The following is a 14,384-nucleotide window of genomic DNA, read 5'->3' on the forward strand; positions in this document are numbered from 1 at the left end:
ACTCGTGACGCGGATGTATGCGACTGTCGGAAGCCTGTCAATCACATAGGAACGCCCAGTCCCGAAGACCATACCCGGAAGCGGCGGAGAAGATCGCTCTCTAAAACGGTAAGTAATGCTCGGATTTTAAAAAAAACACCCGATTCCCCTTGACAAAATGAGCCTCAATCTAATGTTAAAAAAAAAATTTCGGGTGAACTCCCGCTTTAAGTAATTTCCAAGAATAACATATAAGGGTCTAGGTCTACAAAGCGGCTTCATTTGGTCTTCAAGAGAACTTTGCGAATTGCAAATATTATTCCCTGCATAACATTACCATCTCACCGACTGATTTTCATGGTTTTCCGACCGCTGCTATTTACATTTATCGGGAGATTTATATGACATAAATCCCCACTAAAAATGTTCCCAAGTTCTATTGAGTCATTCTACATGTACTGCGTGTGTAGAACACTTCTCACAACCCTGACGTTGAATATTTTTTTGTGAGAAGCCAGAAAGAAAACAAAGTTGTGCGTAGCTTGTGTGATTCGTGAATATAGGAACACAGATAAAATACTGCCGGTGATGTCAACTGTTCAAAAATGTTCCATTTGGCTGTGCTTCTTCCTCGTGACATTAATGGAGCAATCAGCCACTATAATGTCTAATGTAACACAAGACTGGTTATTGCTTAATCCCATGTTTATAGTAAATCCCAACTTTCATTTTATTTAACTACCTCAATACCGGGCACTTTCACCTCCCTTCCTGCCCAGGCCCATGTTCAGCTTTGTCACACCACTTTGAATGACAATTGCACAGGCATGCAACGCTGTACCCAAATTAATTTTTTATCATTTTATTCCCACAAATACAGCTTTTGGTGGTATTTAACCACTTGCTTACTGGGCACATAAACCCCCTTCGTTCCCAGGCGAAATTTCAGCTTCCGGCACTGCGTCGCTTTAACTGACATTTGCGCGGTCGTGCGACGTGGCTCCCAAACAAAATGTACGTCCTTTTTTCCCCACAAATAGAGCTTTATTTTGGTGGTATTTGATCACCTCTGCGGTTTTTATTTTTTGCGCTATAAACAAAAAAAGAGCGACAATTTAAAAAATATATATATTTTTTTTACTTGTTGCTATAATAAATATCCCAATTTTTTTTTTAAAAAAACTATTTTTTTTCTCAGTTAAGGCCGATACGTATTTTTCGACGTATTTTTGTAAAAAAAAAAAAAAATCACAATAAGCTACTGGTTTGCGCAAAAGTTATAGCGCCTACAAAATAGGGGACAGAATTATGATTTTTTTTTATTATTTTTATTTTTTACTAGTAATGGCGGCGATCTGCGATTTCTATTGGGACTGCGATATTGCGACGGACGTATCGGACACTTTTGACACAAATTTGGGACCATTCACATTTATACAGCGATCAGTGCTATAAAAATGCACTAATTGCTGTATAAATGTGACTGGCAGGGAAGGGGTTAACACTAGGGGGTGAGGAAGGGGTTAAATGTGTAGCCTGGGTGTGTTCTAACTGTGTGGGGGGAGGAGGGTGACTGGGGGAGGTGACCGATGCTGTGTCCCTATGTACAAGAAACACAGATCGGTCTCCTCTCCTCTGACAGCACGTGGAGCTCTGTGTTTACACACAGAGCTCCACGTCCCTGCTGTCTTACCGACGATCACGTGTACCCGGCGGACATCGCGGCCGCCAGGTACACGCATCGGCTTCCCAGCAATACGCTGGGACAGTGTTTACTGCAGCGTGCCCCTCAGAGGCGCGCGCGGGTAATGCACTTTAAATGACGTCCAAAGACGTCCAGTTGGCACCTGAGAGCCGCGCTGTTGACGTATTTTGTCAATAGCGCGGGTCTCAAGTGGTTAATCACTGCTGGGTTTTTTATTCTTTGAAAAAAAAATGAAAACCTAAAATTTGGAAAATAAAATAATGTTTTACTTAGTTTCTGTCTGAACATTTTGTAAATAAGTAAATTTTTCTCCCTTACTGATGTCCGCTGATGAGACTGCACTGATGGGCACTGATAGGAACTGATGAGGCGGCACTGATTGGCACTGATGGGGTGGCCCTAATATGCAGCACAGATGGGCACTGATAGGTGGCACTAATGGGCACTGACAGGCAGCACTAATAGGCGGCACTAATGGGCACTTATAGGCAGCACTAATGGACACTGATAGGCAGCACGGAGGGATAACACTGATGGGCGGCACTGATAGGCAGGCACTGATAGGCAGGCACTGATGGGCACTGAAAGGCAGCACTGATTGGCCTCACAGAGTGGTGTCACACATAGGCGTGCGCACATAGGGTGTAAGGTGTGCCTGGGCACACCCTAATCACCCTGTACTGTGCAGATCCCCCCTGCTGCCTGGCTGGGGGACTGAGGAATCTCTGTCTCTGTCTCAATAGTCAGACATCAGGGGTCTGTTTAGACCACTGATATTTCACCAAAGCCCCCCAACAGGGCTCCTATATATATATATATATATTTAAAAAAAATTGTAAAAAAAAAATAATAATAATACAAATAAAGACACTGACACCAATCTCTGCCCTGCTGACAAAGCCCTATTGACTTGCCCACTGCCATATATGGTATATTACACACGCATGTGTGTTTGAGCTTTGGTGTGCACACCCTAATGCCATAGGCTGCGCACACCTATGGTGTCACAGATGGGCACAGAGTGGTATCATTGATGGGCAATTTTGAAGCTGCATTGTAATCAGGGTACTAACGATCAGGGCGCTAATTACCTATACACACCCCCCTATGAGGAGATGCGGCTGATCGGCTCTCCTCACCTCCCACTCAGTGTGAGGCAAGCAGAGACAATAAACGGCATCTTTGACCCTGATCAAAAGTTTACATACCCTGGTGATTTTGGCTTGATAACATGCACACAAGTTGACACAAAGGGGTTTGAATGGCTATTAAAGGTCACCATCCTCACCTATGATCTGTTTGCTTGTAATTACTGTGTGTGTGTAAAAGGTCAATGAGTTTCTGGACTCCTGACAGACCCTTGCATCTTTCATCCCTGATATGTGTCTGATGTACCATGTACTTGTATTAAAAAGTATCCTGTTGTTTTTGTTTTGCTTCTCTTAGTGTAGCTGCTGGCTTTTAATAAACTGACACTTACCTGCTCCAGCGTTCCAGTGACGCGACGCCCGGGGGTCCGCTCCTCTCCCCCCCTCCCCGGCCGGCGTCTTCATTGTCACTGTGGGCACCCGGCCGTGACAGCTTTCGGCTTCACGGCCGGGCACCCACTGCGCATGCGCGAGCGGCACTGCGCATGCGCGCGCGGCCCAGCGCTGCGCTGTTTGATTGGACAGGCGATCGCCTGGGACCTGTCACGTGTCCCATGCGATCGCCTACAGGGAGGGGCTGCCAAAAGGCGATATGACGTATCGCCTTTGCAGCCCCTCGGCGGAAGGAGGAAGTGGGACAGGAAGTCCCCTTCTCCTGAAGCCCCCACTCCCCCCCCCCAAAAAAATACATGCCAAATGTGGCATGTAAGGGGGAGAGGAGTGGGTTAAGAGGAAGTTCCATTTTTGGGTGGAACTCCTCTTTAAGAGATTGAGCCTTTTGTGTCTATCCATTGTGACCAGACCTTATAAAAAAAATTCGGGGAGTTCCTGCTTTCATGGGTCAGTTTATACAGTAGCAGTACAGAGTTAATCGTTGCTACCCAGTTGTTGAGTGTTGGTGATGCTGGTTGCTTTCACCTAAGGAGGCTCTCTCTTCTAGCGTAGTATAGAGTATAGACGAGAAATAACTTCACATGTCTGGAGACCACAATATCTTCCATGGTACCAAGTAGTGCTAAGGCCGAATCCTGACTAAGGGACCAGTCAACAAATTCATTCAAAGCCCCGATTACCTTCTCCCAGAACTGACGGATAAGGGGGCATTCCCATGCCATGTGGAAGAACGTACCCGGGAAGGAATGACACCTGGAGCAGAGGGGGCCTTTCCCTGGGTAGATTTTTGCTAATCTTACCGGGGTATAATATGCTCTATGGAGGAATTTAAGTTGGATGAATCAGTCTTTAGCAGAGATCATTTTAGTGATATAGCCACTCACCAAGTCCTCCCAGTCTTCTTCAGTCAGCCCCGGTATGTCAGACTTCCACTTGTCATACATTGTCATCAGAGTGGTCTCATGTACCGAGTCAAGATAGAAGTAGAGGGAGGATAGCGGTTTGTCTAGAGTTTTCGAGATCAGGAAGTGTTTCGTAGCGTCTGTTTGAAGGGTTATGGGGGTAGGAAATTGCACCTGGGTTGGGTGTTTAAGCTGATAGTATCGAAAGATCACGGAGGCGGGTAGAGAGTATTTCTCTCTCATCACCGAAAAGGAGGAGAGAGAACCGTCTGTTAGTGATCTGCAATTTTTAGCGGTATAGCGACATTGCAGCAGACAGATCGGACACTTTTGACACATTTTTGGGACCATTGACATTTATAGAGTGCTCGGTGCTATAAAAATGCACTGAATACTGTAGAAATGTCACTGGCAGGGAAGGAGCTTAACACTAGGGTCCGATCAAGGGGTTAAGTATGTGTTCCCTCACTGTGTTCTAACTGTGTGGGGATGGGACTAACTAGGAGAGGTGACAGATCGCTGTTTCTACTTTTTAAAAACACACAATCTGTCTCCTCTCCTCTGACAGCACAGAGATTTGTGTGTTTACACACACAAATCCCCATGCTGCCGCTCGTGCACATGATAGCGCAAGGCCGGCGGCGATCGTGTGCCTCCGGCGACGCTCGCGCGCCCTCTGGTGGCTGTCCTAGGTAAATCTGTGTATGTACAGGATTTCGCCCATGAGATCTTATCATGATGGTACCGATGCCCTACACTTTTACATAAAATTAATCCATCTATCCCTGAATATTTGCTGGCAATGTTTGCGTGAGCCTGGCACCATGACCCATATTTGGGGCACCTGTCCGAAAATGGTCCCATTTTGGGATAATATATTACCAATGTTTGATAAATTAGTGAGAGATAAAATCCCAAATAAACCTCATATTACAGTGCTGTCCATGCTGCCAGGCTCTTACAGACAAATTAAGACAAACCTAGTTAGGCACTTCATCACTGCGGCTCGTTCTGCGATAGCCAGGTGGTAGCGCCAGGTCAATGCTCCATCAATGGCTGATTGGGCTTGTAAGTTGGACAAGATCGAGCTTGTGGAGTGTATGATCGTGTGGGATGAGGATAAATCTAAATCGCACAAACTTATGTGGACAGTTTGGTCTCATTTTAGACATTCTCCTGACTTTGACTCCTTTATCTCCAATAACATTTGAGGTTCAACGACTATCTGGGGTTTTCCTTTGGTATTTTTTTTTCTCTCTCTCTCTGCTTCTCTTTTTCCTTCCCTTCTTATTACAATCATTATTACTTTTCCTGTGTATTGAAATAGAAAGCTAGCACCTTTGTGTTGCCTGATATTTCAGGTACAGTGGAACCTCGGATTACGAGCATAATCCGTTCCAGGAGAATTCTCGTAATCCAAAGTACTCACATATCAAAGCGAGTTTCCCCATTGAAGTCAATGGAAACAAAAATAATTAGTTTTGCATTGACTTCAATGGCATGCAATACCACATGCGGCCAGAGGTGGGGGGTCGCCGGAGAGCATTGGAAACAGACAGAAAGTCCCGAGGACAGCTCAGTTGACCTTGGCAAACCTCAGAAAGGCTTGGGAACGGAGTATTTCCATGTCTTTCTGAGCATTTCTGAACGGCACCAATCGGCTCGGCTCAGCTCCGGCGCCCCCCAACCTCAGGCCAAACGCGGTACTGCACACCACTTTTGCCTGAATCCTGCTCGTGTTGCAAGACAACACTCGCAAACCGAGTTAGGATTTTTTTAAATACAGTGCTCGTATTGCGAAACGCTCATTAACCACGTTACTCGCAATCCGAGGTTCCACTGTATTGTGATCTTTTCTATGTTTCTACCTGAACCGGATGTTTCTATCAGATACTCCTCAGTGTGCTCACCCAAAAAATTGTTTCTGTTCTACAATGTATGCTGCTCATCATGAAGGGGATGTATGAATCTGGATACATTTGTTCAGTAATAATTTGTATTTGCATTGCACACTTATATTTTTCACAAATACGCAAAAAAAAGATTAAATATAAATGCATGTGCAATATGCGGTGTTAGGAAAAATGGGCCCTAAAAGTACTAATAAATAAGGTGATAAAATACAATTATTGTGGATCCAAACTCCTATGTAGGATAAAAATTGTCTCCTAACCTGGATGTGCATGTACTAATGCAAAATCTACTTCTACCCGAAGGAAGAAGATTGGGCTAGCAGAGTGAGTGAGAAAAGTCCTTAAAAATAAAGTCTGTCTTAATAAACGTAAAATCCTGAAATTCTGGGAACTGTGTGCAGTAATTATCTGTGCCATATTCACTACCAAGTGCAAGGCTTCACAGTCCTGTATTATAGCTATTGCTATGCCAGTATGTACATCCTATAAGGCCAGCTCCTCCAGTACACCTGTAAATCTGGTCAGCGCTGACACCGAGGCCTTCCATCTTTTGGTTCCTGTTTCTGCATGGGGTGACCAGTTAAGCCTCGTACACACGATCCAATTGTTGGCCAACCGAGCACCTGATTTTCGTCCAAAGGGAGTGTGCCTGGATCTTGTCTTGCATACTAACGGTACACAATTGCCAACAAACACGAACGTAGAGGCGTACTACGAGGAATTTCAGCTCTTGAGCCCCACCCTTTGGGCCCCTTCTGCTAATTTCGTGTTTGGTGAGCATTGATTCTGAGCATGCGTGTTTGTACTTTCGACTTTTGTGTGACGGACGTGTACTGATGATACGAAAATCAGACCGCTGTCCAACCGCTGGACAACAATTGTCAGAAGGAGCGTACTAATGGTCAGATTTTAGGACAACAGTCTGTCAACAGACAATCCTCTGCCAACAATCGCATTGTGTTTATGAGGCTTAAAGTGGAGTTCCACCCTCTTTTTCAACTTTATAGAATCCTATTTGATACTGGCCCCTTAAATATATTTGGCATGTTTTAAAAAAAAAAAAAAAAACTCACAGTGTTATCCTGAATCTTTATATCTCCCGCCGCGGCGGCAGCTGCCTCGCCGCGTTTTCCAGCGCTGCTATGCCTCCTGGGAGATGTTTATCATCAATCCCAGAAGACAAGGTTGCTGGCCTGAAGTATCACGAGATTCGCAAGCGGGCGGAGGTAGAGACATGGTAATCTCGAGCGAGCGGAGGGGCGGGCGGAGGCGGAGACATGTTAATCTCGAGGGAGCGGAGGGGCGGGTGGAGGCGGAGACATGTTTATCTCAAGGGAGCGGGCGGGCGGAGGCGGGGTCATGGTAATCTCGAGCGGGCGGGCGGAGGCGGAGAGATGGTTAACAGCCCCGCCCACCGCACTAATTATGTAATCGGCAGGGGGGGAGGAGGAGTGTTGGCGGGAGATAGCAAGCACCGCGCTATCATATACGCTGCCACTGCAGTGCACCCAGCAAACGCAGCCACTTTGCCATCAAACTGCTGCCTCACTACAATGAAAGTTTATTGAGTTAAAAAAACTGCTGCCTTACTGTGCCATCAAACACTGCCTCACTGTGCCCGTCAAACGTATCCACTGTGCCAAACGCTGCCCAACGCTGTCTCACTGTGCCAGTAAAACGCATCCATGTGCTAGGGGCTATGCGATTTGGCGGGGGCAATGCAATGTGTTGGGGCGATGCAATGTGCTGGGGCGATGCAACTTGGCGAGGGGCGATGCAATGTGCTGTGGCGGGGGGTCGATGCAATGTTCTGGGGTAATGCGATTTGGCAGGGGGAGATACAATGTTCTTGGGTGATGCGATTTGGCGGGGGGGGGGGGTGATGCAATGTGCTGGGGCCATGCGATTTGGTGGTGGGGCGATGCTATGTGCTGGTGTGATGTCATGCGATTCGGTGGGGGGCGATGCTATGTGCTGGTGTGATGTCATGCGATTCGGTGGGGGGCGATGCGATTTGGTGGGGGCAATGCGATGTGCTGGGGCAATGTGATTTGGTGGGGGGTATTGCAATGTGCTGGTGCGATGTGATGCAATTTGGCGGGGGCAATGCAATGTGCAGTGATGATGCGATTCGGTGGGGGGCGATGCAATCTGCTGGTGTGATGCAATGCAATTTGGCAGGGGGCAATGTGATTTGCTGGGGCGATGCGATTTGGTGGCGGGGTGATGCAATGTGCTGGGGCAATGCGATTTAGTGGTGGGGCGATGCAATGTGCTGGTGCGATGTGATGCAATTTGGCAGGGTGCAATGCGATGTGCTGGGGCCGATGCGGTGTGCTGGGATTGATGCGGTGTGCTGGACCGATGCGGTGCGCTATGTTATGGTGGCAATGTGCTGGGGGAAGGAGGAAGCAGGAGGAACTCAGCACAGCACAGGGATGGTGGGAACCCCTCATAATGAGCACAGCAGAAGTACAAATCCAGGAATTCAGCATAGCACAGGGATGGTGAGAACCCCTCATAATGAGCATAGCACAGGGATGGTGAGAACCCCTCATAATGAGCATAGCACAGGGATGGTGAGAACCCCTCATAATGAGCATAGCACAGGGATGGTGGGAACCCCTCATAATGAGCATAGCAGGGGTACATAACGAATGTTGGTAATTATTATGAAAAGTGAAGGAATCTAACGAAAATTCGTATTTCGTACGAATCCTAATTGAGTTTCGGGCACAAAATACAAAATAACGGCTAATGCGAAACGGAACTAAACAAAATGAATTTATTGACAGTGCACATGTCTGGTATATGTATACACACCACATATATAACAATATATATATATCATCTTGTTATGTAGATATACAGTATCTGCACAGGAACAAATGATTTTGTATATTTACTGGTTCCTGGAAGGAGGGGGGGAGGAGAGGTTTGCATAGATAAGGGGCGGTAACTTCCTCTGACACTCCCGTTGCTATTGAAACCTGATCTGAAACCATTACACTGCTTGTACAGCACTGAGCATGTGCGAGGTGTGCAAGGCTGAAATCCAGGAAGTCATACAGTCTGGCTTCATGATGCCCACACTTAAGATGGCCCCAGTCAATTTCGGTTTTATAAAGTGTCTAAATGCTGTAACAACCTAACAAAACGGACCTTAGTTTACAGACTAACTTTACTAGAATACATTAAGCTTGTGTATTACAGGGGTTTTCAAATTTAAAACGTTTTTATATTTAAAATTGTGGCCGGAACTCCGCTTTAAGAGTATCCTTAATCTTGCTGACACTGAGGGGTTGATTTACTAAAGGCAAATATACTGTGCACTTTGCAGTTGCCCTCTGCAAGTACAGTTGCTCCAGAGCTTGATAAATGAGGCAAGGCTTCACTTTGCAGTACCCAATCACGTGCAAGGAAAAAAAAAACAGCATTTTGCTTGCACATGATTGGATGAGGGAAGTCAGCAGAGCTTTTGCTCATTTGCTAAGTTCTGAAGCAACTGCACTTTTCAAAGTGCACAGTCTATTTTCCATTAGTAAGTCAATACCTGAGAGTGAAGTTATTTTCCTTGCACCATTTTACAGGGCACTTTTTTACTTGCACCATTCCCCCAGGCATTTAAAGCAGTAGGAAACTGTTAAACGAAAAAAAGTAGCCCCCCTGTAGGTTTAGGCCATAACATTGATGTGCGCAGCCTATTGCATTAGGGTGTGCACCCCAGAACACAAACACACGTGTGTGTGTGTGTTATCAGTAGAGCAGTGGACGGTGTCAGTAGAGCAGATATTGGTGTCAGTAGGACAGTGCACAGTGTCAATAGTTTATTATTTTTTGCAATTCTTTGTTTAATGATTTTTACATTAGTTTACTATGCTTCAGTTAAGAATGAAGACAGGAGCGATCAGTACAGATCACTCACTGTGTTCACTTAGAAAAGGAGGAGCCGGTTAATAAAACATTTACCAGCCCCTTCCCCACTCCTGAAAAAAGAGGAGGGAAGCTGGCAGCACTGCAGAGGGGAGAGAGGAAGTAGGGGGAATTTGTACCATGCAGGATGTTTAGGGTGCGCCCAGGCACACCCGGCACACCCTGTGCGCACGCCTATGGACCATAATGTGGTAGTATGTATCCGCAGACCCAGAAGCACAAAATGACGCACAGGTATGTGATTTCAGAAAGTGGTTAAAGTTTAACTAAAGGCAAATTTTAGGTTGTCCCTAGAAAAGTAATAGAGGGGAAATCTTCCAATAGGAACACTAGTTCTGGTGACCTGGGGTTACCCAAAAATTCCCTTCATTTGCAGGGATTTCCTCTCACTTCCTGTTTGGCTATGGGACAGGAAGTGAGGGGAAATCTTCTCGAGGGGACACAGGCGGCAAAAAAAAATCTGACAGGGGTTTTACCTCCCTTACGCTATCCAAAATGAAAAAAATAAGTTTTGCTTAAAGCTCTACTTTAATTGGAAATTGAGTGTTCACCCTGTAATGGCACAAGATCAGCACTGGACAGCTCCTAAAGTACTGGTTACTGTTAATTTTTAAAAGATCTTGTTACCTTGCCAATAGAGGGCAAAGTGAAAGGATTTTACTAAAGATTACTAGGGATAAGCTTCGAGTTTGAGTCAAACTCATGTTCGACTCGAACATTGCCTGTTCACCCGTTCGCCGAACAGAAAACAATTTGGGGTGTTCGCGGCAAATTCGAAAAGCCGTGAAACACCCTGTAAAAGTCTATGGGAGAAATCTAGTGCTAATTTTAAAGGCTTATATGCAAGTTATTGTCATAAAAAGTGTTTGGGGACCTGGGTCCTGCCCCTGGGGACATGTATCAATGCAAACATTTTTTTAAAAACGGGCATTTTTCCGGGAGCAGTGATTTTAATAATGCTGAAAGTGAAACAATAAAAGTGAAATATTTGTACCTGGGGGGGGGTGTATAGTATGCCTGTAAAGTAGCGCATGTTTCCCGTGCTTAGAACTGTCCCTGCACAAAGTGTCATTTCTGAAGGAATTGTCGGCTCCCGGCAATACAGAGAAAAGGCATTGAAAGTCATTGATTAAAAAATACAAATAAATGCGTGGGGGTCCCCCCAAATTCTATTACCAGGCCCTTCAGGTCTGGTATGGATATTAAGGGAAACTTCACCCCAAATTTAAAAAAAATGACATGCCCCCCCCCCCCCCCAAATATCCATACCAGATCCTTCAGGTCTGGTATGGATTTTAAGGGAAACTCCATCCCAAAAAAAAAATGGCGTGGAGTTCCCCCCAAAAATCCATACCAGACCCTTTATCCGAGCACGCAACCTGGCAGGTCTCAGGAAAAGAGGGGGGGACGACAGAGCACGCCCCCTGCCCCTCCTGAACCATATCAGGCCACATGCCCTTAACATGGGGAGGATGCTTTGGGGGTCTGTGACCCCTCAAAGCACCATGTCCCCATGTTGATGGGAACAAGGGCCTCATCCCCACAACCCTTGCCCGGTGGTTGTGGGGGTCTGCGGGCGGGGGGATTATCGGAATCTGGAAGACCCCTTTAACAAAGGGGACCCCCAGATCCCAGCCCCCCCTATGTAAATTGGTAATGGGGTACATTGTACCCCTACCATTTCAAAAACAAAGTGTAACAAATTGTAAAAAAAAACACACAGACACTGTTGAAAGAAGTCCTTTATTAGAAATAAAAAAAAAGATTCCAGCGGTGGTAATCCACTCTTGGTCTCCGCTCCAATGCTGCCGGTATCCTGCGATGGATGCTCTCCTCTCCGGGGTCCAGCGATGAGATGATCTCCTCTTCATCCAGGTCCAGGATCCAAGGATGAGATGTCCACAGCGCAGCGCAGCGCATCCTGTCTCCAGACACCCCGGGAATGATGCAGCGGAAGCCAGTGACAGCTCTTATGTAGCTGAGGGCGGGGCCACCCAGGCTTTCCTAGATCTGGGAGTCCCCTTTGTTAAAGGGGTCTTACAGATTCCGATAAGCCCCCTGCCCATAGACCCCCCACAACCACCGGGCAAGGGTTGTGGGGATAAGGCTCTTGTCCCCATCAACATGGGGACATGGTGCTTTGAGGGGTCACAGACCCCCAAAGCATCCTCCCCATGTTGACGGCATGTGGCCTGGTACGGTTCAGGAGGGGGGACGCTCCCACGCATTTTTTTTTTTTAAATCAATGACTTTCAATGCCTTTTCTCTGTATTGCCAGGAGCCGACAATTTATTACAGCCGCGAGTAGTTTTAAATTACTTTTTTTCCTACAGAAATGACACTTTGTGCAGGGACAGTTCTAAGCACAGGAAACATTTGTTATGTAGTTGGCAAGAGGTTAAGGGGTATGACAGGGGGGCAAAATAAAAATCAAAACATATTATAGTGGTTCTAATGGCTCAAGGTTTTTTACCTTTATGCATTCTACGTAGACCCCTGATGATGTCATTTATGACGAAACGTTCATCAGGATAGTTATGTACACATGCTGCTGCACCTGCGCGATTGCTGCTTGAAACTTACAAAGATTTTTTCTGTTTGATCTGTTGATTATGACATGCTCATAGCTTGGACTGTCATGTAAGTGTACTGTTTAATAAACCGAATGTTGAGAGTATTATACTAGGTGGAGTCTTTTTGTCTCCTAAACTTTCTGCTATCCAGGCTTTCTAATACTGCATCCAGTATCCTGAGTTGCTGTGAACCTCCTGGTATATACCATCCATGGCCACACATGTAATGTAATTTCAAACTTTATTCAGAGTTATTAATGTTTATATACAATTGATTTTTTGCACATTAGTACATTTTGATATTTGTTTGTATTCGCACTAATGCACTTTACATTTTTAGTGCTGCACTCTTTTTACATGTATGCATTCTATGCATGAATGTAAAAAACCTTCTCTGTGCAGCACCCAGAGATGCAAACAAAAGTCTCAGCTCTCTGGAATCTCTTCCACCTCATTGACTGATCACAGCCAGTGAGCCAATGAGAAGAGAGAGGGGGTGGGGGGCAGCGGCTCTGTGTCTGAATGGACACACAGAGAAGCAGCTTGGGAGTGAGCCTGCTTGGATGTCCCCACAGCAAGCCATTTGCTGTGGGGGCACTTGGCAGGAGGGTGGAGCCAGGAGTACTGGCGGGAGGACCAGAGAAGAGGAGGATCAGAGCTGCTCTGTGCAAAACCATTACACAGGGCAGGTAAGTATGACATGTTTGTTATTTAACAAGAAAAAACTTGACTTTAATATCACTTTAAGTATATCTCTGCAATACATAAATATTTCTTCATATTTTATCCTGAAAATACAGAAAAATGCCTGCTGATCTGCCAGAAATCCAGTGTGTTCATAATTTTCTGCACAATCCTACTCTGAAACCCAAATATTGTTGTCAAGCCTGCCTATCTCTACCCCTCTCAGGCCTCGTACACACGACCGAGGAACTCGTCGGGCGAAACACATCGTTTTCCTCGTCGAGTTCCTTGTTAGGCTTGTCGAGGAACTCAATAAGCTTGCTTTGCGTACACACGGTCAAGACAAAATATCCTCATTCTCAAACGCGGTGACATACAACACATACAACAGCAGGGGAAGTTCGGTTCCACTGGCACAACTCTTGGGGCTGCTTTTGCTAATCTCATGTGTTTGCGTATTAAGTAAAAGTTTGTTAAGAGACGATTTGCACTTTTCAGTCTGTTACAGCTTGAAAAATGTGTTATCTCCATTACAAACGCTACCTTTACTCCCGTCCCATACTTTATTCTGAGCAAGCGCGGGTTTCTTAGCATACACACGCTCGAGTTTCTTGTCGAAAACCAGCCCGACGAGGAACTCGACGAGCAAATTCAGACTCCCGTCGAGGAAAAAGAGAACTTGCTCTCTTTTTTGCTCGTCGAGTTCCTCGACAGTTTCCTCGATGAAAAATTTACACACGACCGGTTTCCTTGGCAAAAAAGCTCTCCCACCAAGTTTCTTGATGGATTCTGCCGAGGAAACCGGTCGTGTGTACGAGGCCTCAGTCTCTCTTCACATGCTGCTGCCTTGACTTCCAAAAGCATGCCCACACATTGGGGGTTATTTACGAAAGGCAAATCCACTTTGCACTACAAGTGCAAACTACAAGTGCAAAGTGCACTTGAAATTGTACTTAAAGTGAACTTGGAAGTACAGTCGCTGTAGATCTGAGGGTGACGTGCAAGGAAAATAAAAAACAGCATTTTAGCTTGCACATGATTGGATGATAAAATCAGCAGAGCTTCCCCTCATTTGCACTTGTAGTTTGCACTTGTACAGAAAAGTGGATTGATGTTTAACCACTTAAGCCCCGGACCATTTGTCTGGTTAAAGA

The sequence above is a fragment of the Rana temporaria genome, chromosome 2, assembly GCF_905171775.1.
Source record: "Rana temporaria chromosome 2, aRanTem1.1, whole genome shotgun sequence".
Classification (NCBI taxonomy): domain Eukaryota; kingdom Metazoa; phylum Chordata; class Amphibia; order Anura; family Ranidae; genus Rana; species Rana temporaria.